General features: G+C 34.5%; 1 protein-coding gene and 1 long non-coding RNA gene across 2 annotated transcripts in view; one reads left to right on the top strand and one right to left on the bottom strand.

Annotated features, from left to right (window-relative positions):
- Positions 1-14,189: 14,189 nt before the first annotated feature.
- Positions 14,190-27,323, bottom strand: part of LOC105506148 — a 34,323-nt gene continuing 21,189 nt past the window's right edge. The window contains exons 4-5 of the long non-coding RNA XR_001000877.1: positions 18,375-18,454; positions 14,190-14,209 (exon numbers count right to left, since the gene is read on the bottom strand). This is a non-coding gene — a long non-coding RNA (uncharacterized LOC105506148). The remainder of the gene's footprint in view (positions 14,210-18,374; positions 18,455-27,323) is intronic.
- The window catches only part of PDC (phosducin), a 16,233-nt gene continuing 12,568 nt past the window's right edge, over positions 23,659-27,323 (top strand). The window contains exon 1 of the mRNA XM_011934189.1: positions 23,659-23,711. The gene's annotated coding sequence lies outside the window, so the exon portion shown is untranslated. The remainder of the gene's footprint in view (positions 23,712-27,323) is intronic.

The following is a 27,323-nucleotide window of genomic DNA, read 5'->3' as shown; positions in this document are numbered from 1 at the left end:
ATTACTCCCATGTAGTTGAGGAAACTAAGGCATAGAAATGTTAACTTGCCAAAATACCATGGTGAGTGAAGCATAAATAATCTAACAACAGTGCTCAAATGCTATGTATTGTTCCATCCACAAAAAAAAACAGGAAAGAGAGTCTCTCACTCTCTGGGTGTGTTTGTGTGTGCGTTCCTTTCAAAACACAATTTTTAAAAGTCATAATTGCAAATTATTTTTCTAATGCAAATCACACATCTCCTTTTGATAAGGATATTCAATCATAGAAAATATTTATAAGTATTTTTCTCTCTAATATTTCATATTGTATTTTAATCGGTTGAGCAATGTGTATAAAAGGAAAAAATGACTACATTTACATGTTATTATGTGGTTTCCTTTGGAATCAGTTCTTTGACTTAAGGTCAAACCAGACAGCCGGCCTGTATGTGATTATGCTGCCCTCACGTGACAAACATTGTGAACTGCAAGTAGAGTGGGATTCTAGCAAAGACCACCAAGCCCGAAAACTCAGAGGAGCCGAGAGTAGCTACTCCCCCAACTGTTCGCTAACCATTTTCAAAGCCACTTTTACCTGTGACCTCAAAACATCAATGTGATTTTCACATGTCCTTAGCTTACTTCTAAGTAAGGTGTACAGGTGTTTGCAATACTGTGTATTTATAGGTCTTACATGAATTTACAATTTAGTAGTAGGCAGTATCAGAAATGCTCTATTTCCTCTGGACTTAATATGCTAATAGAGAAAGGTGGCACATAATAATATTTTAAAATAACCAAAAAAGCCTTGAAATTTCTCCAGGGGCATATATAATTTACCTGTTTGGTCATACAACCTGACAAGTGCTACCATTTTTAAATCCTTCTAGAAACACGGCATGTAAGACTAAATTTAAAGACCTCTATTAATAATCATGAATGTGGCCCGACGCGGTGACTCACACCTGTAATCCAGAATTTTGGGAGACCGAGGCAGGCGGATCACCTGAGGTCGGAAGTTCAAGACCAGCCTGACCAACATGGAGAAACCCCGTCTCTACTAAAAACACAAAATTAGCCAGGCATGGTGGCGCAAGCCTGTAATCCCAGCTACTTGGGACGCTGAGGCAGGAGAATCACTTGAATCCAGGAGGTGAAGGTTGAGTTGAGCCCAGAATGTGTGGTTCATTGCACTCTGGCCTGGGCAACAAGAGTGAAACTCCGTATCAAAAATAAATAAATAAAATAAAAATAAAAATAATTATGAATGTGAACAAAGACTGTTTTGGTAAGATAAAATGTGCCATACAACAAAAATCAAGGCAAATCTCTAGTATGGTCCTCCTCTCCTTGATAAACAGTTCATTGGCTTGCAAAAGAAATGGGAATGGCTAAAATTCTCCTTTGACCACAAATTTTTATGATAGTTTCATTGACTATGGAGTTAAAAACTAAAAACAGAGCATCAAAATTCCACCCTAGATGATGTAGGAAGTTGCCTCGAATATGTGATCTGAAGCCGCCAAAAGACCTCTCAGTGGCTCCAAATGATCTTTCAAACTGGCTTGCCCTAGAGCCTAGGATTCCTGCCATTAATACATTTTTTCCTACTTACAATATGATGTCTCTGGTAGTTTGGTTTTGAAATATCAGAATACAGCATTATCTGGAGAGATAAGACACTATAAATCACAAATTCCTTAGCACAGATTAATTAATCAGAATACTTAATGTCAAAAGGAAAGCAGTAAATAAGACCTTGAGGTCAAGCTACAGGTAGTAATTTACGGACAGGAGGATAGAGGTGTGGTCCAAAGGATACAGCACTGCTGAGAAGAGTGCCCAGCCTGGGCAAGAAAAGATCGTTTAGCAAGAGAAGCCAAACATGGACAGGGAAAGTGGGAAGAAGCTGAAGATAAACTTAGGCTGCTGGAGAATTGCATGTACGACAGGCTCTTTAACTGAAACTAAAATATAAAAATTATCCAATAAAGAGGAAAAAAAATTATCAGACTTTATAGATTAAATAAAGGCAATATCAGAATGACCAAGTTTGTTTTCAAAGGACTTTAAAATTTACTACTTTACCACAAAAACTCTCACTTTTTTAAACAAAAAATTCTGCACATAGAAATATCAAATAGTATTATAATACTAATGCATCTGCTAAATATTAAATAGAGTACTCTATCTCTTTGTGGCCAGGATGAGGAAAGGGCCAGATTCTGTTTCTAATGATCTTACTGACTGTTTATCTTCAAATGTTTAGAATACAATAAATAAATGTAAAAACAAGAAACATCACCAAAATAATGTGCTCCCAGATAAGGAAGAGATTTTTACAACTCTCAAAAATCTAAGTCCAACCTTCCCAAACTGTAAAAACGAATATTAGAAAGTTAACCAAGTAAGTGAGTTAACCAACTAGTGATCATATAAATGTTTTTTCCTTATCTCTGAGAAAGCAGTTGTTAGTTGGTTCTTTTCTGGTGATCTCTTTTTCAGGTTCATGCTTATTTGCAATGTAATAGCTCTTCTTTCCATAGGAGAAGCTCTTCTTTCCACAGAAGACATCATTCAGTATCTACACTCAATCTCCTGTGGAACCACTTGCTTCTGAGAGTGATTATGAACATATAAAACAACCATTCTGAGATCCCTTTGGATACCTCCTAAGTAGGTAGAATTTTAAAATTTAAGCAATTTTTTCTCTTTTTGTATTCCTACTGTAGGAATACAAATTTAGACATGGAGGGAGATGGTATTCAATTCCTTGAATGGGTCTAGCATCTGAACCAGGGTAAAGAAAGCAGCCACAGCTGGTGGAGCTGCTCCTTCCAGCAAAGGCCAGTGCAGAATCCTAAACTGGGTTCTCTTCTAGTCTTTGACCTTTTTTCCACTCAGAAGACAACATACTTTAGGTGAAGGATCAATTTTCAGTTTTCAATCCCTAAGGATGATCTTCAAAATATTTTCTTGAAAAAAAAAAAAAAAAAGGCAAGATGGTGCTCTGTCTAATCAGAACAGATTCAGGATGTAAACAAAAATATTTACGTACCATATTGTTTCCTCTACCTCTTGTTCCATTTCAGGGTCATTTTTCATTCTTCTTAGTTTTCTATTTTAGTAAAATTTAAATACCATAACTTAAAATAATCCCAATATTTTTAAAATAAAGCCAAAATATGTGTTGTTTATGATTACGGCAAAGAACAAAACTTAGTTTAAGCTTCACTTAGTCATGTAGTTACACAGAATATTTTTAAAAAGAAAATCAAACATGAATCTTGCAAGCTTGACACCATCAACATGATGAGTTAACATACAAATTTCTTCCTGAGGTGCTGATCACATTTGAATAGCACATTTAACATATTGAAAGATATTAAGAATTTTTAAGGTGGAAAACAAGAAAATACATAGTCCATATATTTGATACTATGTAAGGAGGAATATTATATCTCAGATGTAGCAGTATTACCAGAGAAATAGCTATATATAAGTAATAGGAATAGAACCCCATCTGGAATCAAATTAATGTCCACATCTTGGTCCCAACTTTTATTGGCTCTGGGATCTTGAGCAAGTTACTCAAACTCTCTTAATCTGTTTCTTCATCAATTAAATGATAATAATACTACTCCCTCCAATCAGTTTATTGTGACAATCACAATGAAATCATGCCAGTGAAAGTATTTTGTAAATTATTAAAAGTAATCCAAATATTACCTAATTTAAGCATTAAAATGACAATAATATTATTAAGCTAAATTCTAAGGCAGTTTCAGATTCCCTCTAAGAAAAGTTTTCTTCATGAACTATTCCTTAAGGTACTAGATATGTGATAAGAATGTAAGAGCTTGACAAATGGTTTAGGGACAAACACTGGATTGAAAAGGCAGGTAGGCCTCAACAATCTCTCATCACCATGACTGCAGCTTTGCACCTCACCCTTGAAAATGAATGTTATTTATAGATAAAGCTGCCCAGTTAAATCTCACAAGTGGATTACAAGACTGCCAATCAAGAAAAAGCCCCAGCAGGTGCGGTTTATGTGAGGTGATAAAACAGGTTCTGGCAAAGCACTTGTAAAAGCGAATTCCAGAATCACTGACCCTCCCATACTGTATCCTTTATTAAAAAAAAAAAAAAAAAAGAACAAAAAGTAAGAGCTTATATTAAATAGATGGATTTAGGTTAGAACAAAAAATAAGAGTCTGCTATGAAAAGACATTCCACCTAAAATGCTTTGTAGGTTATACAGAGAATATATGTGTTCTATATACCTAGATTTTGAAAATTGCATTAATACTAAGAGTTCAAAAGGCAACCTGAGGTTTTCAAGGGTATCTCAATGTACATTATATTTGTCAATTATAATAATATTCTTTTACATACAATATTTGATTCTTCATTTACGCTTCAGGGCCAAATTTCCATTTGTATTTAGGGCATCTCTCCCTGGGCTACCCAAATGTACTTCATATCATTATGTTCAGAATCATCTTTGTTCTCACACCTTCCTCATGAGGGTTTGATCTCAGTGAATAGTATCACTCAGTGATGCTGAGTGACCAATATCACCATCTTTGACTCCTTCCTTATCCCCCCTCCCACCACTGTCACTAATTAATTAATCCCTTTGGCTTCTATCTCTGAATGTCTTTTGTATTCATTCATTCCTCTGTTCCGTTGGTTTTGCTACTACCCTCGTCCAGAGATTCATCATATTTCAACTAAACTATCTGTACAATGTCTTAACTGTTTTCACTGACTCTATCACCTTTCCAAGTGTACTTTCCACATTCCTGATAGAGAAATCTTCTAAACAATAAGGCAGTAAGATTAAAACTCTTTAGCAAGGTAGTTAACAAACTAGGGTATATCTTTTAGTCTTATTTCTAAATTGATGTCTCCACAAATTCTATTCCCTAGTTCCACTATACACCATAATAGTCACCCTTCCCTGAATACTGTACTTCATAGTTCTGGGCTTTAAGTTATATCATTCTGTGCATCTAGAAAATCTTCACTCCCTTCTCTAAATACTAGCATGCATTTATTTTTAAAAATCCAGTTCAGGTACTATTTTCTCCATCTCCTTTCATTCAAGCTGCACCCCAAAGTAAGAATTTGTCAGTGCTGCCTATACCCTTACAAAGCCCTATTTATATCCCTAAAAGAGGACTCTTTTCATACATGCATATTGTTTTCTTACTAAATTGTAAGTCCAAACACTGTAAGCATGTTTTTTTTTTTTTTTTTTTTTGAGACGGAGTCTTGCTCTGTCGCCCAGGCTGGAGTTCAGTGGCGGGATCTCAGCTCACTGCAACCTCCGCCTCCCGGGTTCACGCCATTCTCCTGCCTCAGCTTCCCGAGTAGCTGGGACCACAGGCGCCGGCCACCTTGCCCGGCTAATTTTTTGTATTTTTAGTAGAGACGGGATTTCACCGTGTTGGCCAGGATGGTCTCGATCTCCTGACCTCGTGATCCGCCCGTCTCGGCCTCCCAAAGTGCTGGGATTACAGGCTTGAGCCACCGCGCCCGGCCAGCATGTCATTTTTAGCTTGGTATCCCCTATGATCTTTGGTTTGTGTGTGTGTGTGTGTGTGTGTTTTATTCATAAGTAGCTCATTGCATGTTCACTAAAAATAACGACTACCCTTAAATGAGTGCTTATTAAATATCAGACTCTATTTCCAATCTTTTATACTATGTTAATTGAGTCATTTAATCCCCAAAATAAATCTATGAAGTAGCTAAATTTTACAAGTAAAGTAGCAAATGCCCTACAAAGTTAAGCAACTTACCCAATGTCAACACTATCTGGTGTCAGGACAGGAATCAAGGTCTTTCCTCAACCAATTCATTAGGTAGCCTTAAATGTCTATCTCTGGGTAGTCAAATACAAAAAAAAATATAGTGGATTAAAAGGCTATATATGAACACTGACTAAAAACATAGAGAAGCTTTACTCTAGAGCATTGGTGTCTAAAAGGTATTATGGCTAGAATTCATAAATTTTAACTGTTTAAAGAATACTATTTCCTACCTCATAAGACTATTTTGGAGAACAAGTGAAATGCAGTATGTAAAATGCCTAGCACAGTACCTGGAACACAGTAGGAGCTGAAATATTAGGTTGGTGCAAAAGTAATTACAGTTTTGCCATTAAAAGTAAAATGTTTATATTATTTTCTCAGTTGTGAATAGTACAGAAATTATACCCAGACTTATTTCCTACATCACAAAATCCTGGGGCAAGGAGATGTGCTTTCAATGCCTAGTGGCCTAAATGTCAGACAAAAGGAAGTGTTGTTTTAAATTTACACATAAATTTAATAAATTTATAAAACATTTCTCAGCATATCTGATATAGATAGAAAATATGACTGGATTAATAATTGTTTGGACAAAGTTATGAATGATGGCCTTTTAGATCAAGAGATCTTAGCTTTTAAGGCCAATGGCAGGAAATAACATCATATCCCACAATACATTCCTCTCCTTCTCTGCTGGAAATACAGCACTGGACTATGTGAGACCTGGACCATGAAATTGATCCAACAGCAATAATCATTCCTTGAGCAATGTGCTAGACACTGGGCAATGCAGTTCATATGTTTCAACACATTTACTTCTCACAAATCACCTATTAGGTTGGTGCTGTTATTGTTGTTGTTATTATTATTTCTCAAATGAGGAAACCAGGGTGTGGAGGTTAGGTAATTTGCTCCAAATTGTACTGCTGTGAGTAGCATAGCCAGGATTTAAGTACACATCTGTCTGACTCTGGAGTCTGACCTCTTTACCACTCAGGCTGTTTTTGCTCAGTCTATAATCTACTGTTGTTTTGGAATTTTCTTTTACAAAGGGACATTTTTTGTGTGATTCATTACATTATAAATACTGGCTTCTTTTAAAAAATTTCATTCAAGCAAAACACTCATTGTCTAGGCAATCCAACTTCTTTTAATTTAACTGAAACAGCAGACATAAACAAATTACAATTTATGTAGTCTGAATTTCACTACCATAAAACCAGAAAGCACAGTGTACACTTCCCAATCCACAGTCTTTTCCTAGAATGGTCTGAAAACCAACAATGACATCATTGGGGGGTAGACTAACTTCATAGCATATGACTGTATGGTGATGTGTTCTGCGTATGTTATTATCTTATTTTTTAATAAAGGTCATACGGGTAACACATCAAATAAGATATTTTAAAACTTCAGCTCTTCCCAAGTCAGCCACATCATCCAGTCTTTACATCTACATATTTGCACTGTCATTTCCTGGGTAATTCTCTTTGTCTAATTTGACACCACTGTCTTGTATATAGTCTGGGTCCTTACTTTAAAAAAAAAATTCCCCTATAAATAATTGTTCAGTTGATAATTTCATCCTCTATAGGATAATTTAAGTTTTAAATATTTATGTTGGATCTGTGCAATGAAATAAAAATGTGTACAATGAAAGGAAGTACTTAGGCCTTATCATAACTAGCTGTGACATCCCTTTCCTCTACCACATAAAGAAGCAGAAATATGAACACAGAATTCAGAGGTTTAATTTAACATGATGGTGGTTTGGGGGCCCCAGCATCAGATGATAGTAATTATAGGCTTCTCTTGCCAAATTTAGTATTTTTGAAGTTGAGTCAAAGTTTTTATTTAAACCTAAATTTCAACTATTCATAAAGTTATTTTTATTAGTCAGACATCTCAAATGCTGTTTCTCAGTGATTATCTTGAAACTCCAGAGACAACCATTAGAAAATGCTTTTCTCCTTACATGCTTTGAACTGTTAGGTTTTTGTACCACTACTGTTTCATCTTTTTTAGCTTTGTATTTCTGATTTTTTGGCCAGTCCTAACATAATTAAAATCCAAAGTTATTCTAAAAGAGAGTTAAGATCCTCAGCAAATCACTCTACAAGGTATTTTTACATATTCTGTCCTAAAATATTTTATTTGGATGAAATATTTAATATTTAAACTGAAAAGCTGCAAAATGTAAAACCTGTTCCAAAGAGTGTATGTGGAAGAGAAAAAAATAGGATATGTTGAATTCTAAGTGCATAAATAGGAGTTCCCCACTAATTTTTTTTAACCAGCTGAAGAAATACAAACTTAACCAACCATCAAAATCTGTGTGTGTCAATTTACACTAAGTCCTCACTTAACATCATTGACAGGTTTTTGGAAACTGGGACTTAAAGCAAAATAATGTATAACAAAACTGATTGTACCATAGGCTAATTGATATAAACAGGAGTTATATGGCATATTTCTGGTCACAAAAACATCACCAACCTCTAAACAAAGACCAAAATACTTCCCATATTAAACATTTAAATAAATGTGAGGTATACATGCATTTTAAAAATATTAATAAAAACAAGATAATTATTTCCCTAATTATTCCAGTTCAGGGTGGCTGCTGGCTGGAGCCTCTCCCCGCAGTTCAGGGCACAAGGCGGGAACCATCCCTGCACGGGATAGTGATCCCATGGCAGGGCATACTTACACACACACACACACACTCAGATTGGGACCTTGTAGACATGTTAATTCACTTAACTTGCACATCTTTGTGATGTGGGAGGAAACAGGAGTAATTGGAGAAAACTCATGCAGATGGAGAACCTGCAAGCTCCAGACAGACAGTGGCCCTAACTGGGAATTATTTTTTTTTTATCTCATCAATATTGTTATGAAATGACATTGAATGGAATGAAGTTATTAGAGGTCCTGCTATACTTTCTTGTTGTTAGAATCAAGCCTTTATTTTAATTTAAACCATCATTTTGGTCAGTCAAGAAGGTACAGCGGTGTACTTCCTCCCACCAACTATGTGGCCCTTGTAAAGTTATTCTTGCACAATTCTCCAATGTGCAATTATTGTACATTTCAAAACAGACTTACTCTGTCTTGAAACGAAATCCAGCACCATCAATTCATGAAAACTGCTCAAACTACATTTAATAATAGAAACAGGAGATAACACCTTTCCAAAACACATTTGTGGTAAGCTGAAAAATGGCCGTCAGAGATACTCAGATCCTCATCCCGGTAGCCTGTGAATGTTGCTTTATTTGGCAAAAAGAGACTTTGCTGATTTAATTAAATTAAGGATTTTGAGATGGAGAGATCCTTGTGGACAATCTTGGTGGCCCTAAATGCAATTTTAAGTGTGAAGAAAGAGAGAGCCCTAACTAGAGAAAGGAAGAAGGCCATCTTATCACTGACACAGAGACTGGAGTGGTGTGACCAAGAGATGAGGAATGCCAGCAGCCTCTAGAAACTGGAAGAGGCCGGGAACGCACTTTCCCCTGGAAACTACAGAAGGAACTAGCCCTCTGACTACCCTGACTTTTGTTCGGTAAGATTCATTTTGGAAGTTGTGCCCCCAGGTGTATGAGAGAATAAATTTCTATTTTTAAGACAACAGAAATTAAAAGCCAGTACATTTGGGGTAATTTATTACAGTACCAATAGAAAACTAAGACAACATTTTACATATATGGCTGCATTTTATAAATAGCAGAATTGTTGCCAAGTATGTTAAAGTCAATCTACTAATCTTTCAAAACCAGCATTCTCAAAGTTAAGTAATGAAGTGAGAGAACTTCTGGTTTCCAGTCTAGTATGTAAGGAGCTTAAAAGTTGCTCCTGTGTCCTAAAGTTTTAAAAAACTCAACAAACTGAAAAAAATCAATTCTTCTTTAATCTGCCATAGAAATGAGGTTATAGGCACTTACCATTTGTAAATTTGCTTACATGGATTAACTCATTTACATGGATTAATACAACTGTTAATTGTGAGACACAGGATTTAGGGACATTTTACAGACACAGAAATGCTAAGCAATTTGCCTAAGCCCTGTCCTCCAATGCACTCTGAGAAGGCACCACAGTGCTTTTCTCCCTTGAATAGGTAAACTCTTTCCATGTAGGTTGGCTGTTTTTTGAGGTACCAGTCTGAAGAATCATTTCAAATAATTATCAATATTTAGACTTACAAAAGATATAATACCTAATCATCAATTCCAAGTTCCCCATTGTAGTGAGATATAATTGATATTACGTTCTTTAAAATGTATTTATTTATCAAATACAAATAAAGAACCTTCTACGTACAAGACACCACTGCAGCAAAGTTGGCCATTTAGGAGCTAACAATCTACAAAAGAAATGCCATGAGTAAGTATAACAAAGAGATGGTCAGATAAATCATTTCCAAGCAAATGCTTTCTTAATTTGCTGAGTTTAGATATTTTTAAACAACAAATGTATTTGTTTTCTGTATATAGATTCGATGCCATTCCCATCAAGCTACCAATGACTTTCTTCACAGAATTGGAAAAAACTGCTTTAAAGTTCATATGGAACCAAAAAAGAGCCCGCATTGCCAAGAAAATCCTAAGCCAAAAGAATAAAGCTGAAGGCATCATGCTACCTGACTTCAAACTATGCTACAAGGCTACAATAACCAAAACAGCATGGTACTAGTACCAAAACAGAGATATAGACCAATGGAACAGAACAGAGTCCTCAGAAATAATATCACACGTCTACAGACATCTGATCTTTGACAAACCTGACAAATACAAGAAATGGGGAAAGCATTCCCTATTTAATAAATGGTGCTGGGAAAATTGGCTAGCCATAAGCAGAAAGCTGAAAGTGGATCCTTTCCTTACGCCTTATACGAAATTAATTCAAGATGGATTAGAGACTTAAATGTTAGACCTAATACCATAAAAACCCTAGAAGAAAACCTAGGTAATATCATTGAGGTATTGGCAAGGACTTCAAGTCTAAAACACCTAAAGCAACGGCAACAAAAGTCTAAATTGACAAATGGGATCTAATTAAACTAAAGAGCTTCTGCACAGCAAAAGAAACTACCATCAGAGTGAACAGGCAACCTACAGAATGGGAGAAAATTTTTGCAATCTACTCATCTGACAAAGGGCTAACATACAGAACCTACAAAGAACTCAAACAAATTTACAAAAAAAAAAAAAAATCAAAAAGTGGGCAAAGGATATGAACAGATACTTCTCAAAAGAAGACATTCATATAGCCAACAGACACATGAAAAAATGCTCATCATCATTCGCCATCAGAGAAATGCAAATCAAAATCACAATGAGATACCATCTCCCACCAGTTAGAATTGCGATCACTAAAAAGTCAGGAAACAACAGGTACTGGAGAGGATGTGGAGAAATAGGAAAACTTTTACACTGTTGGTGGGACTGTAAACTAGTTCAACCATTGTGGAAAACAGCGTGGCAATTCCTCAAGGATCTAGAACTAGAAATACCATTTGACCCAGCCATCTCATTACTGGGTATATACCCAAAGGATTATAAATCATGCTGCTATAAAGACGCATGCATGTATGTTTATTGCAGCACTATTCACAATAGCAAAGACTTGGAATCAACCCAAATGTCCATCAGTGACAGACTGGATTAAGAAAATGTGGCACATATACACCATGGAATACTATGCAGCCATAAAAAAGGATGAGTTCCTGTCCTTTGTAGGGACATGGATGCAGCTGGAAACCATCATTCTCAGCAAACTATCACAAGAACAGAAAACCAAACACCGCATGTTCTCACTCATAGGTGGGAATTGAACAATGAGATCACTTGGACATAGGAAGGGGAACATCACACACCAGGGCCTATTGTGGGGAGTCGGAAGGGGGGAGGGATAGCATTAGGAGATATACCTAATGTAAATGATGAGTTAATGGGTGTAGCACACCAACATGGCACATGTATACATATGTAACAAAACTGCACGTTGTGCACATGTACCCTAGAATTTAAAGTATAATAAAATAATAATAATAACAATAACAATAAAAAAAGAAGATACACAACTAAGAGGTAGACTTATGACTTGAACCTCAGTTCGTATGACTCCATAGTCTGTGAGTTTAACTACATCTCTACCTTGCATTCTCTTCTGCATATCAAATTAAGTTTTCAGATTCTAAAAACAAAAAAAAAAAAAAATAGCATACTTTCTACTTATTTTTCAATGCTTGTCAAGTTTTATAAATGTGCAGGTCCTATACAAATAAAAACTTTAATAATAGGTTCCAAACTATAGACTCAAAATGCGAAGCAAAAAAAATCAGATGAATAACCCCAAAGAGAAATAATACAAAAATGTTCATTATAAAGGTATGTATTTCTAATATTCAAAGGCAAGATATATAGATGTCTGAGCATGCTAAACTGTAGTCTCCCATAAAAGAAATAAGTCCTGAACATCCCAGAAGTAAGGAAAACGATGAGGTTTTAAAAGTAGGCACTAAAATTATTTGAATTAAGACACAAGAAAAGATATGAGAGAAGCAGAGGAAGCAAAAATAAAAATACTGATAATAAAATTATTAGCTGCTCATTATATGCTAGTTATTATGTTAAGTAATTTATATTTATTAGATTCTCACATCCACGATATAAAGTCAATATTCTTATCCTTTTATAGATTAGAAATCAGAGGCTCAGAGAAGGATATCACTACAACAATGAGCAAAAGAACTAGGGCTTGAGCATGGGCATTTCTTACTCTAAAAATAATGTTCTTAACTGCTGCCATGTGCTAACCTACTTAGCAAGCAAAAAGAAATAGGAAAAAATGAGTCTTTTAATTTTCTGTGGTTTTCTACTTTGAAATAATTTCAAGCACACCTAGAGGGAAGAATATTACAAAAGAGAGAATTATTAAATGTGATAAAATGTTAACAATTGAAGGATCTGGGAGAAGAATATTATGGAGTTCCATGTATTATCCTTGTAACTTTTAGGTATGTTTAAAATTATTTCAAATTTAAAAGTCACAAAATATTTAACTGTGTATTTTTACACATTTTTTTCCTTAATCAGAATCATTAGAGAGTAAATTTGTAGATGTAGTGCCCCATGATCTCTAAATACTTCAGTGTGTATTTCCTAAGAGTAAGAACATTCACTAGTCATCTTAATAATGTCCTTAAAACCCAAGAACTATTGTAATCCAGAATCCTGTAATCCAGGATCCTATATTGCATTTAGCTGCCATGTCTCTTTAATCTCCTTAATCGGAAATAGTTCTTTTTCTCTTTCACAGCCTTCCCCATGGAAGGCCAGTTACTTTCTAGAATGCCCCTCAGTTTTGTTTTTGTCTGATATTTCCTCATGATTAAATTCAGACTACATATTTTTGGTAAGAATATCACAGAAGCTGTGCTGTGTCTTTTTCAGAATCAGAATGCGCATGATGTCAGTTTGTCTCATTGTTGGTGATTTTTAACTGATCAAGTCATTAAATGGTTTCTATCAGGTTTTTCCACTGTAAATTTGATTTTTTCTCTTTGTAATTTATACATAATTTGTGGGGAAATAACTTGAGGCTATATAAGTATCCTGTTCCTCATCAAACTGCCACACAATAGGTTTAGCATCCATTAATAATTCTTACCTGAATGAAGTATTACCATGATGGTTACCTAATAGCTCATTTTTTAACTCTTTATTCCTTCTACATCTTGGTTGGCATTTCACTATAAAGAAGGGATTTTCCTTTTCCCCCATTTATTTATATCAGTATATACCCATAAGTCCTTACTTTATTCTATAGATTAAATCCATTATTATTCTCATTTTGATGCTCAAATTTTTCCAAATTTGACCAGTAGAGCCCTTTCAAGCTGATTCCTGTATCCTTCTGATACATCGCCCTGATTTTTTTTTAGCATGCTTTAATTTTCGGCATAAGATTGTATCTTAGGCCTATTTTGTACTTTTCTGTTCCAGCCCTAGCTAATTTCTTTCCCAACATGCCTTGATTTATTTTAGTGAAGACACTGTTTCTCAAGATCTGAGTACTAAATATACTCACTACTACTGGGGTATCATTGTTTTGGGCCCTCTTAGTGCACAGAGCTGGGAAATGCATACACATACATAGGTAGATGATAGGGATAGACAGATGGGTGGATAGATAAGTTTGATAGATGATAGATAGATAGATGATAAACAGATAATCAGATAGCTGATAGACAGGTAGATAGAACAAGCTGTGAATTCATACTGATATCTTCAATCCCAATCACAGGATTCACTCTACTCTTTTCCCAATCCATGGCTGTCTTTCTTTCAACAATGAGGAATCAGACTTCTTTTACACTCAATTTATTTGTTTGCCCAATCCTTAAAAACACATAAAGCATAACATGTTACTAACTTACAACATCAAAAACAACAGTGCTACTTATTAAAGTTCAGTACTTATATATAGTTCTTTCGGTCTTTATTCCTAGGTTAAGTTTCCAAAACACTACATCAAAAAATAACTTGGGTCCATTGCCCCCATCTTCAATGTGGTTGTATTTTTATTTGAAATACTTTCACTTGTTTCTGTTTGAATTCCATTTTAGATTCCTCTGATTTTTATTAGATTTATTTTGTGAGTTTAGTTTGAGTATGTAAAATATTAGCAAGATTACAAAAGTTAAAACTGTATGAAAAATTATACTTGGGGAGGCATCACTCCCTCATTCTCAACTCTTGATTCTCACTCACTCCTAGCAGGTAACCAATCTTATTGGTTTCTGGGTTTTTCATTCCTGCGTTTCTTTTTGCAAAAATAAACAGATATATGTATATTTTCTTGTATCTCCTTCTCTCTCTTACCCCAAAGATAGCATACTATATATACTTCATACAATTTTAACTTTGCTTTTCCAACTTGACAATATATTCTGCAAATCACTTCATATCAGTCTTAGAGATCTTTTCCTTTTAAATTTCCATAGTACTTCATTCTATGAATGTGCCATAGTTAATTTAGCCAACTTCCTATGGATGGACATTTAGGTTGTTCCTAATATTGTAAAATTATAAACAATGCTTCAATAAATAAATGTATGCATATAAATTCTCATATAGTTAGAGATATATTTTCAGGGTAAATACTCATAAGTGGAATTGCTAGGTCAAAAGGTAATAACATGTAATTTTGTTAGATAATGTCAAATTTTCCTTTATAAGTTTTGTACCAATTTTTATTCCTACCAGGAACGTATGAAAGTGCTATCCCACATCTTGCCAGCAGAATATGTCGCTAAGATTTTTGAGTTTTTGCGTATCTGATAAGTCAGGAAGGGTATCAGTATAATTTTACTTTCTCATAAACATATTTCCTTATGTTTAAGAGCCATCTATGTATGTAGACATGTTTTATATATAACACACATATTATAGACTATATGATGTTAGAAGTTAGAATAATGATTACTCTCAGAGAAAGACAAATGGTGACTGGCAGTAAAATGTGAAAATTCAATGAGTTCATGATATATGCCCTTTTTGAATATATTTCATTGAAACATTTTTTTTAATAATGAATGTCTTCCAAATGGAAGAAGGAATTTATAGGGATTAAGGAAAATATAATCAATCAAAAGGAATTTTGGTAATAAGAGACAAAGGCAAAAATTAAATCATATAAATGTCATTAAAAAATTAAAACATATAATGATAGGTGTTAAATCTATCAGTCATCACAACAAATGTACATGGACTACATTATCCAACTACAAGAGAGACATTAGCAATTTAGATAGAATAGACAGTATATACCTACATGGTATTTACAAGCGACTTTTTTTTTTATAATGGCCATCCTAACAGATATAAGGTGATATTTTAAAGTGGTTTTGATTTGCACTTCCCCGATAATGAGCAATGTTCAGCATCTTTTCATATACTTATTGGCCATTTGTATGTCTTATTTGGAGAAATATCTATTCAAATGCTTTGTCCAGTTTTTATTTCTTATTTTTTTATTTTTTATTTTTTCAATTTATGACTGCTCTGCAAAGGTTTTGAGTTTTTAATAAGGTTATGTGCTTTTTGCTATTGAGTTGAAGGAGATCCTTATATATTGTAGATATTGACTCCTAATTAGATAAGTGGCCTGCAAATATTTTCTTCCACTTCATGGGTTGGCTTTTCATTATGTTAAATGTTTCCTTTGTTTGCAGAAACTTTTTAGTTTGATGTAGTATTATTTGTCTACTTTCGCTTTTGTTGCCTGTGCTTTTGGTGACATATCCAAGAAATCATTGCCAAGACTAATGTCACAAAATTTTTCCTGTTTTCTTCTAGGAGTTTTACAGTTTCAGGTTTTATATTTAAGTCTAATCCATTTCGAGTTGATTTTGTATATAGTGTAAGATAAAGGTCTCACGTCATTCTTTTACATGTGGAATCCACTCTCCCGACACCATTTTGTTGAAAAAACTGTTCTTTCCCCATCATGTATTCTTGGCACCCTTGTTATAAATCAGTTGACTTTATATGTGTGGGATTTTTTCCGGACCCTTTATTCTGTTGCATTGCTATATGTGTCTGTCTATGTGAGTACCATACTATGTTAATTACTGTAGCTTTGTAATCAACTTTGAAACCAGGAAGTGTTATGCCTACAGTTTTGTTCTTTCTAAGGGTAGTTTAGGGTATTTAGGGTCCTTTGTGAATTTTAGGATTGATTTTCTATTTACATAAAAAATTGGATTATTGATAAGGATTAAATACAACCTGTAAATTGGTATTAAAATTTTAACATTATTAAATCTTCCACTCTAGGAAAATGGGATGTCTTTACATTTTATTTTCAGCAATGTCTTGTAGTTTTCAGGATCTGAGTCTTTTATCTATTTAGTTGTTAAGTATTTTATTCTTTTCGATGCAATTGTAAATGAGATTGTTTTCTCTAATTCCCTTTCACATAGTCCGTTGTTAGTGTATAGAGACACAACATATTTTTGTATGTTGATTTTTTATCCTGCAATATCATTAAATATATTTGTTAGCTCTAACAGTTGGGTTTATTTTTTATTGATACAGAATAATTGTACATATTTATGAGGTACGTGTGATATTTTAATACATGCATACAATGTTTAACGATCAAATCTTGGTATTTAGGATATGCATCTACTTGAATATTTATCATTTCTTTCTGCTGCGAACATTTCACATCTCTTCTAGACAATCTACCTTTATTAACAGTAGTCACCCTATGGTGCTATCAAAACTTATTCCTTCTGTCTAACTCTAGTTTTGAACTCATTAACCAACTTCTCTTCATCTCCTATCCCTTCCCAGCCTCTGTGAACTAGCATTCCATTCTCTACCTCCATGAGATAAACTTTTTAGTTCCCATTTATGGGTAAGAACATGTGATATTTGTCTTTCTGTACTCGGCTTGTTTCACTTAAGATAATGTCCTGTCTCTATCGCTTTATCTCTTAAAAAAACAGTAGAAAATGTAAACTAAGTGAAACAAATTAAGCAATAGTTAAGCAATGGAGCATCGATTATTTCCTCAGACAATTTTATGACCATGTGATGTGCTGCATACCAGTCAAAATAATAGTTATGAGATTTTAAATATCTGGTGCCATACATGTCATAGAAAATTTTGCTAAGTTGTCTATACCTCAAATTAGATATTTGAACTCATACAAATTAAAAGGTACATTTGGCAAAATCAACCCCCGCATCCCTTTTTTTTTTTTTTTTTTTTTGAGATGGAGTCTCACTCTGTCCCCCAGGCTGGAGGAGTGAGGAGCATGATCTCAACTCACTGCAACCTCTGCCTCCCGAGTTCAAGCGATTCTCCTGCCTCAGCTTCCCGAGTAGCTGGGACTACAGGCACCCGCTAATTTTTTGTATTTTTTAGTAGAAACGGGTTTTCACCATGTTAGCCAGGATGGTCTCGATCTCCTGACCTCGTGATCCGCCCCCCTCAGCCTCCCAAAGTGCTGGGATTACAGGCGTGAGCCACCACGCCCGGCCTGTTTTATTCTTTTATTATCATTTTTCCCTGAGCTTTGAATCATACCAAATGTTTGTGGAAAATACCAAGATGTATTTACTTGCTTTTGTTGACATTTTAGGTTTAATTTATTGCCTATGATCCATACAGTGATGTATAGAAATAGATTGTGTGTAATCTAGTGGAGGAACAGTGGATTTGCAACCTGGGTTAGAATGCTGATTGTCATTTCCTCGAGGTGTGACTATTAACTAGCTACTAGACCTCTCTAAAACAGCTTCCACAGTAAAATAGAGGCAATAGTACCCTTCATATCTTGTTATGAGGATTAAATGATATAATAATATAGCACCACAATTTTTAAGGTCCTATGTAAAACAGTTCATATCATTATTTAAAACCACTTCCTAATTATTTCAAAATTTCTTCCTAATTCCTGTGAATCTTTACCACTGCTCTTCTTCTGGCTTGATTTCTGATGTCTTTCTAGGAATCATCTTTTTGTACCTTACTGTATTTTTTTCCATTTACCTTTTATTTGACTTTAAATCTTCATTGCTTTGATTGGAAAGTCTCCAGAAAACCACCTTTTTTGATCTTGTTTCCATGTCCTGAGAGCCCATAAAAGATGTGATTTTAAAAAATCAAATCTTATTACTGAACATCTTCAGTGGAGCCAGCCTTTCACTTCTGGTATTTTGTTTTCTCATGTTACATCATGGTCTTTAAAAAAAGAAAATGTAAATACCACTTGCATTTGTAAATGTCTTGGTTTTCTGCCAGAGACTTCATAGAAATCCTTTTTGAGTTCTCTTCTGAGAATAACATTCATTTTCTGCAAAAATATGCATAATGGAATGTGAAAAGCATATTATTTGTTGCATTCGGGATGCATTCCCTGTAAAGATAGCAAAATATGTGGAGTAAAATTTAAATATGCTCAGATTTTTTAAAAGAATATGGGGACTGGGCACGGTGGCTCATGCCTGTAATCCCAGCACTTTGGGAGGCCAAGGTGGGAATATTACTTGAGGTCAGGAGTTCGAGAACAGCCTGGTCAACATGGTGAAACCTTGTCTCTACTAAAAATGCAAAAATTAGCTGGGCATGGTGGTGCAGGCCTGTAATTCCAGCTACTTGGGAGGCTTAGGCAGGAGACTTGCTTGAATCTGGGAGGCAGAGTTTGCAGTGAGCTGAAATTGCACCACTGCACCCCACCCTGGAAGACAGAGCAAGATTCTGTCGAGAGAGAGAGAGAGAGAGAGAGAGAGAGAGAGAGAGAGAGAATGTGATCCCCAAAGTTGGAGGTGGGGCCCTCTTGGGAGGTGTTTAGGTCATGGGAACAGATCCCTCCTGAATGGCTTGGGGCCCTCCCAGCAGTAAGGAGTTCACATGAGATCTGGTTGTTAAAAAAGTCGGGGACCTCCCTCCTGTCTGTTGCCCCACTTTCACCATGTGACACACTAGCTCCCCTTTGCCTTCTGCCATTAATAAAAGCTTCCTGAGGCCTCACCAGAATCAGTTACTGATGCCATGCTTCTTGTACAGTTTGCAGAACCGTGAGTCAAACAAACCTCTTTTCTTTATGAATTACCCAGCCTCAGGTGGGTATCACTAGATATAAAGGAATATCTAGTGATACCAAATGGACTATCATGGAAACTTCCTTCAGTACAAATAAAAATTTCTTGAAGATGGAGGATAATGTTTTACCCTCCATCTTTTGACAATATTTTTCAAAAGATGGAGGATAAAACATTAAATTGCTACTCCAGAGTTAATTCTGTCCAGCAAAAAAATAACCAACCAGTAACAAGGATGTGTTGTAAACCTTCAAAAGGAAACAACTAAGGGACTTAAGCTACAAAAAGAAAAGAAAAGGAAGGCTGACTATAGAAGAATAAGTGCTACAGATATATAGAAGGCAATGAGCATTACAGAAGAAAGATGCCTGTAATCCCAGCTACTTGGCAGGCTGAGGCAGAAGAGTTACTTGACCCCAGGACTTGAAGGCCAGCCTGGGTAACATAATGAGACCCCTTCTCTTAAAAAAAAAAAAAAAAAAAAAAAGTTATATATTCTTTTGCCAAAGACTCTCTAAAAGAAAAAACATCAAGAGATAATAAAATTCTGATAACTATCTCCACATATTTTTAGGGAAGGAGAAAGATAAAGTGGCTGATGTTGTAACATCTCAGTGAATGCCCAGATGATTTGTTAAAGGATACTATAAAAAGGTGGAAAAAAGGGTATGCAATCAAATATGATAAAATAATACTAAGAATACTATAATCTAAAGTAAACTAGGTTTCAAAAATATGTTAAGAATAAAAAGATTTTAAATTATGCATATAGTAAGAAGACAATGAAGGAAGATATGTCTCCTCTTTACATGAATAATAAATTGCAAAGAGAAAGAGAAACTGGAATTCTTACCTTGCTTTCCTCTTCTCAATCAAGAAGAATAAAATTCAGACACGAAAGAGTAGCACATATTGGAAAACGGAAATAAAATCCTAAACAGAATAAATTACAGCACTATCTCATTCTGGTAAGTCTTTTCAGCAGTATGGTCTTGTTTCCAACATGCCCTTCCAGCTCTAAATTTAATTCTGCTATTTGAAGATTGAGGGACATGTTTTCAAGTTCAAAGTAAGATAAGGTTTATTTTTAGTAAAAACCATGTCTGCCACAGCGTCTGCTTCACTTATACCTTTTATTACTAAAAATGCCCCAGCCCCTACTGAAAGGGTAGCCCTATGTAGGTCACATAACCTGCATCTGGCTAAAGCTGATTAGAACAAGGGTGTGACCTTGGCCAAATTATGCCAATGGCATAATGAAGCAAAATGGTTTGGGCTAAACAAATCAGATTCTCCCAGAATACTCATTTGGAAACATGGAAATAGCCAAGCTGTTATCAATACATGGGAGGCTTAAAAAATTTCTATAGATAGGTGTCTTGAGTAGAGTCAAGGCCATGAGAGGGGTTATGGAAAACAGAAGAAATAAGAAAATAAATATTGAGGAAGCATAGGCTATAAAGTAAAGGTGATATGGAAGGCCTTAGGAAGAGTATTAACTAGTGACAGAAGATCAGCCATGGCAGGAGGAGCAGGGTTGGGGGCAGGCAGTGCATGCTGTTAGTGGGATGGAAAGCCACAGTCTTGGTGTTTGAGTCCTTCTGGGAAGATCAACAGACCCCTCCCAGCTGCTAAGGTGTTTACGCAGCATTGTATCCTCCAAGATTCTGAGCTGACATTCCATTCTCCTAGGATTAGAGTGTATAGCTGTCCTTGAACTCCTAAGGAATTCACGCTTTTCTGTCAATTCTGTTCTTACAATTAACTTTCTCACACTCAAAAAAAAAAAAAAAAGAGGAAGTAGATATGTATGACAGCCCTGGAACCAGAAAAATCTCCATTGAAGGCTGTTTAGAATTTAAAGAAAATTCTATAATTTCATCGTTTTAGAGCAGGTAATTTAATCTGCCCTAAACAGGAGACTTTACTGGTTAATAGTGTGGGAACATGGAATTAAGTCATACCTGAATTCGAACGCTGGGGTCTGCATGGACATAATGTCAACATTTGAAACATAAAAACTGTTTTCTTGCTGCTGTATATAGACATACCTTGTCCACAGAAGAGTGCTTTCACACAGTAGGCGTTCCACAAATATTGGGGAATAAATGCATCAATTAGATAAGTTACAAAATTTATTCAAGCCTGTCTCCTCATCTATAAAATTATACTTGACCTACCTCCGAGCCGAGGATTGTTGTAAAGATTACACAAAGTAAACAATTAGTACCTCACCTGGCATGATGAGCACTCAGGAAGTGTCCTAATTATTAATATTTTTATTCCTGTTTTCTAAGATATTTTCAGCTGGTTTATAATGTTTGTGCTTTGTAAAGTATTTAGTATTCTTAAAATTGGATGTAAAATCATATATAAAAATCTAAACAGTACATCAACATATAATTCTGATACTTTTAAATGTTTTTACATCAATCAAGAATCATATGTGTGAAATAATGACCTTTTGGGCTTTGACTCTTTTCTTGACAAGTTTTCATGATCTACAAAAATTACTCAATTCATAATTGAAGCAATTAGGTCAAATATGCTTGTCCAAAATGGAGGCAAGTGTGTAATGTCCATAATGACCCCAAATCCTTCCAGTAAACAAGTGCCAGAGATAGCACAAAATAAAAAGCAAATTATGGAAATATCTGTGTTGGCAACGTGGGGGTAGCATAGGAATTGCTATAGTAATTTTTTTTTTACCATAAGTCTCTATACTTGTGCCTATATTACATATTTGAACATATGAGTACCACGCTATATTTGACAGTAACTTAAAACATATTTTTTGAATGTTAAAACCACTATGACATTTTTTATCATCAAACTGAAATATTAAATTTCTTCACATTTGCCATCAGAAGGCATCTTTTAAGTTACATTTGTATTGCACCTGACTACATTCTAGATTCTTTAGCTAGAGAAAAAACACTCAGTTCATAAAAACTGAAAGTGAATTGCCCTGAGAAACTTTGTTGAAAAGCACATACATGCATAGCACACAAACTGGAAACCTGCTAAATGGGAGGTAAAAATCTGACTTAAAATCTGACTTAAGGATGAAAATGAAAGTTAATTTAGAAAATACTTTGATTTCTGGAAGAATCTCTATGAAAATATTTATGGTTGTGACTCTCTTAAATATTGTAAATTTTATGTACTCTTCTCTATTCTTCAAATCAAATTCTACAATAAAAAAATGAATAAGCCAACAAAGTTCTGAAATGTGACAGATTTCCCTCCTACTAACAAGAATAAATAAATAACAAATTAATTTAGTATAATAAAACATAACTATTAAAATTTATTTAGACACTATCACTGTTTAAATTGCATTAAGATCTACTTAAAGTTTCTGGGTGAAGCTACATATGACTAAACCTTATAATTTAAAAATCTAAATGTATTCATTTTAATTGCCATTAATATTAAAATTTTGTCCTCTTGCTAATTAAAAATTTCCAGTTTTAAGCTTAGAGTAAATTAAATTTCCTACTTTGGCAAAGTTAGATGAGAATTTGGTTGTAAGAATTAAAGATGTTAGAAAAAGACGGAAGATGAAACACATGCATCTACCTCCCCTACATCTCAAAACTCCATTAAAAAACAGCAGGAAAGGAATTTTTAATGGCAAAAACCAGAAACAATAAGGAGAAGTGAAAAGGAGAAAATATCAATAAAACTAGAATCCAGAAAGCAAATAGATCTGTAAAAAAAAAAAAGAAAAAAAAAAAGCCCATCTGAAAAAAATTGTATTAAAAGCCTGTAGTAAGAGAAGATGAAAATCATAGAATCTCTCTTATTCCTCCCAATGTTGTAGTAAACATAGCACTTCATTGTGATTACCTTTTTACTTACCTATCTCCCCCACTAGATTGCAAGCCCCACGATATAGGAAATGGGGTTTGTCTTTGTACCCTAGTGCCTAGGTACTGCTTGTTTCACACAAAGTAGGTCCTCAATAGATGATTATGGGACTAATGAATACAACTCATGTTACTGTGATAAATAAGTACTCATAATGATCTCTGTCTCTCATCCATTCAATGTATTCTGTAAAATATAAACTGACTACTCTTTGTTTGGTTTTGCCTTATTATAAATGAACAGGTCTTGCTAATTCTGCCAATCCTATTACTTGTTCAGAGCTATTTCTGCAAGGGTCATCAATATCTCGGGATTTTAAATCTGAGCTTAAACCTACTGAAGTTCAAGAAGAGTTCAGTAGACAGGGATTCTCATCCACTGAACAAGGACACCAGGCACAGAGATCCAAACTGTGAGTCCACAAGTAGTCCTTTTGATAATATAATTTTTAAAATTTTACCTTAGGGGAAAGAATAGTGATTCACTGTTTATATATTATTGTTAATTTAAAATAGTTCAAAGTACATAAAGTTTTGAATTCTCTACTACAAAGACAATTAAATACAGTGTATCCTTCTCTCTTTCAGTGATTTCCACCAGTCATCTTCAGTAATACAGACTCAGAGTAAACATGCAATGTTTAGCCTGATATTCTAGACTGTTAAAATAAGGCCATGATGGGAGAACTCATCTTGCAATTTTAAATTTCCTTTGAGTGAAGGGAAAACTGAAGGGAATAAATGATGAGTCCTTGAATTTTATGTTGGAAGATCTGGCTCCCAAGTTGGAAACGGAGTGCAGTAGTTGCCCCTTTTCCAAGAGGGATATGTTCCAGGACCACCACTGGATGCCTAAAACCACAGATAGAACTGAACCCTGTGTATACTGTTTTTTTCCTAAACATTCATACCTATGATAAAGTTTAATTTATAAATTAGACACAGTCAAAGGTTAACAATAATCACTAATAATAAAATAGAAGCTTTATAACAATATGCTAGCATCACAACACTTGTGCTTTGGGACCTTATTAAGTAAATAAGGGTTACTTGAACACAAGCACTGCAACAGTCAATCTGATAACCAAGAGAGTAATGCGTACGGTGTGGATATGGTAGACAAAGAGATGATTCATGTCCCGGGCCAGACAGAGCAGGATAGTGTGAGATTTCATCAAACTACTCAGTACACTGCACAATCTAAAACTTTTGAATTGTTCATTTCTGGAATTTTTCATTTAATATTTTTGGATCAAGTTTGACCAAGGGTAACTGAAATCACAGAAAGCAAAACCTCAGGTAAAGTGAGGACTACTATATTCATCCAGCGCTAAGGCATGTTTTGAGGCTTTTCCTTAGTAGCATGTTACTGTGGCGGTGGTTTGTAGGTGGTTTTTAATTTTTAAAGTCGAAATAATGTTTGTTTTGAAAGGTTACTTTAGAAATTTAATGAAACAGAAATAATGTTTTTAAAAGAAAAGAACACTGAGAGTTTGCTGATATTTGTTAAATTCAGTGAAAATTTTCTTTCAGTTGTTTTTTTTTTTTTCTATTTTGTTCCCATGGAGGTTATTATTATTACCAATGAACCTTACAGTTTTGCATTATGAAAATGAGTGCAGTAATTGATTTGCAATGGAGTATTTTTATTAACTGCAAAAATAACTTCTCACTATAGAATCCATTTTAAATATATATAATATACATATTGTCCATTGTACGTGCTTAGAATCACCTAATATTAAAGCTAGAAAAAACTTTAGAGATCATCTAATTCATCAAGATGATTTCTGCCTAAATATTATGTTTATAAGTGGATTTGATATTATATGTCATTATCAAAATATATATGAACCATTCATAATAATGTCTGCAATGGAATTCAAACAATATGTACAGGAATATGTATATTTACAAGATAAAGAGATACTTTTAAAAAGATGGCTGTTATAAATTCTAAAATTCTATTTTCTCCAGAACAAGTAAAAGAATATCTGTATGTTGTAATAGCAAAATTGGATTGGTGGATGTCTTTTCACTAGGAACAAGAATTCAGTTATGACTTTTAAAGCTCATATTTCCAGAGTAAATTTTTTTTATTGATGATACAGGATAACAGACAGGAAATTGATATTTGCTATGCATTCCTGACATACAAATTGTTTAAAAGGCTCCCTACAACTGCCCTGCCCAGTCCCATTCGTTGAAAAAGCAAAACTATTTGAGTAGGGCAGAAACAGAAAATATTACATCTGTTCTATTGTGTCTTATATCAAAATTTCTATCATAGTTTTTCTATCAAAGTTCTTATGAACTTTATCTACATACTGGGGGTAGGGGGAAGTCAGGCATAAAGTAAGGAAATTTTTCAACAGCATCAAGATGAGTGTTTTGTATTTAAAAGAAAGAAAACTAACATTTGCTGACTGCCAACAATTTTCTAATTTGTTATAGGCATTTTGAGGACCACGTGTCCTGTATTCCACTCATCCGTCTCAAAATTTAATTTTAAAGAAAACTCTTATTATGATACCACAAAATGTAAAAGTTGATCTATCCCAAAATTAACAACTAACATAATTGAAGGTAGTAACAAAAATCCTAAGTTTTGTCTTACTCCATTAGAGAACTGAAATTCAGAAAAGATATATAAAGCATTACAACATAAATGCAAAAAGGAAAATCAAACAGAAAATCACTTACGATCTGCAAAGTCATGGGTAAGGAAGACAATTCGTTGGAAAACAAGTATGCTACATTCAAATTAAATAATCATTCCCATTTTTCACTTCCAATTAATTCAGGAAATTAATTGTTATGAGGTATAAAATCCCCTTTGTGTCTCTTGTGGAAACACTGAAAGTCTCCACAAGCCCAGTAATACTTTCGTGATCTGACATGGTGTTCTCAAAGCTATCTGATATGAAATTCTCACCACTGATAATTTATTTTAATAAGAAAGGAAAGGCAGAACTACTTTCTATAGAGTCCAATATGGCATTGGGGAAGATATTCATGGAAGGGGTTAAAACACTTCATATTAATGTATCTGTATTGGCGAGCACATTAGCTTGGCTTAGTTGATCAGATTAGCTCACAGTCACCTTAGAAAACAGGAAAGCAGAGACCTAAGGAGATATACGGTTAGAGGTAGAGAAAAACAGGACATAAAGCCCTGCAAGGGTGACTAGAACACAGTGTGACACTGTGGGACACAGATCAAGATGCCAAATGTAGATTTCTAGCAATAAAATCAAGCAGAATTTCTGTCAGTTTTGCCCACATAGCAATTTTTCTTAGTTTTAGCCATCTCAAAACATAGTATGTGCCAGATAGTGCCTTCAAGCTAGATAACTTACTAAATTTCACTTCAGTTGAGTTAAACAGGCATTTCACTTCCGTAGTTGATTTCTAGTCTGTTATTTCTATCCCATGTTTAATCATGTTCAGTCATAATAATGCCTTTTTAGTGCAGCACCTTCTCTGAAACAGTTTCTTACTCTATGTGTTTCCAAAAGGGAAAATGAATATATGTTTTCACGTAAACGAAAGAAAAAAGATTGTTTATTTTAAATTTGACAAAACAAAAAGCAATCTTACTCTGAAAATTTTACATTGGAGCTACTTCAATGCTCTATGTTTTCTGCGTTTTGTACATCCATGGAAAGATGTCAGGTATGCTATAAGTAAACAGATAATTTAATGTTTGGCTGTTTAATTTCTTTACTTTGTACTTGGGGAAACCAGTAACAGAATAAGACTGTGAAAACCTTTCATCATAATTTGAGAAAGAAAAAAGGAATGCGGATACATTTACCTGAACCTCAGTCCTTCTAAATAAAATCTATTATTTCTACTGAGCATCAACCTTTTAGTTTGCTAGGGATAATAACAGTTATTGAAATGCTAAAAATATTTTTCTCTGTGTGGAAAATATTGCATATGATATATATTTTAGATGTTCTACTAGTTACTTGATCTTACCTGGACTAAAGTGAGTATATATGCTCTATACTAAGTCTGTA

The sequence above is a fragment of the Colobus angolensis genome, unplaced genomic scaffold (assembly GCF_000951035.1).
Source record: "Colobus angolensis palliatus isolate OR3802 unplaced genomic scaffold, Cang.pa_1.0 Scaffold132, whole genome shotgun sequence".
NCBI classification, from domain to species: domain Eukaryota; kingdom Metazoa; phylum Chordata; class Mammalia; order Primates; family Cercopithecidae; genus Colobus; species Colobus angolensis.
Note: the sequence above shows the minus strand (reverse complement) of the source record. Positions and strands in the feature narration are given on the sequence as shown.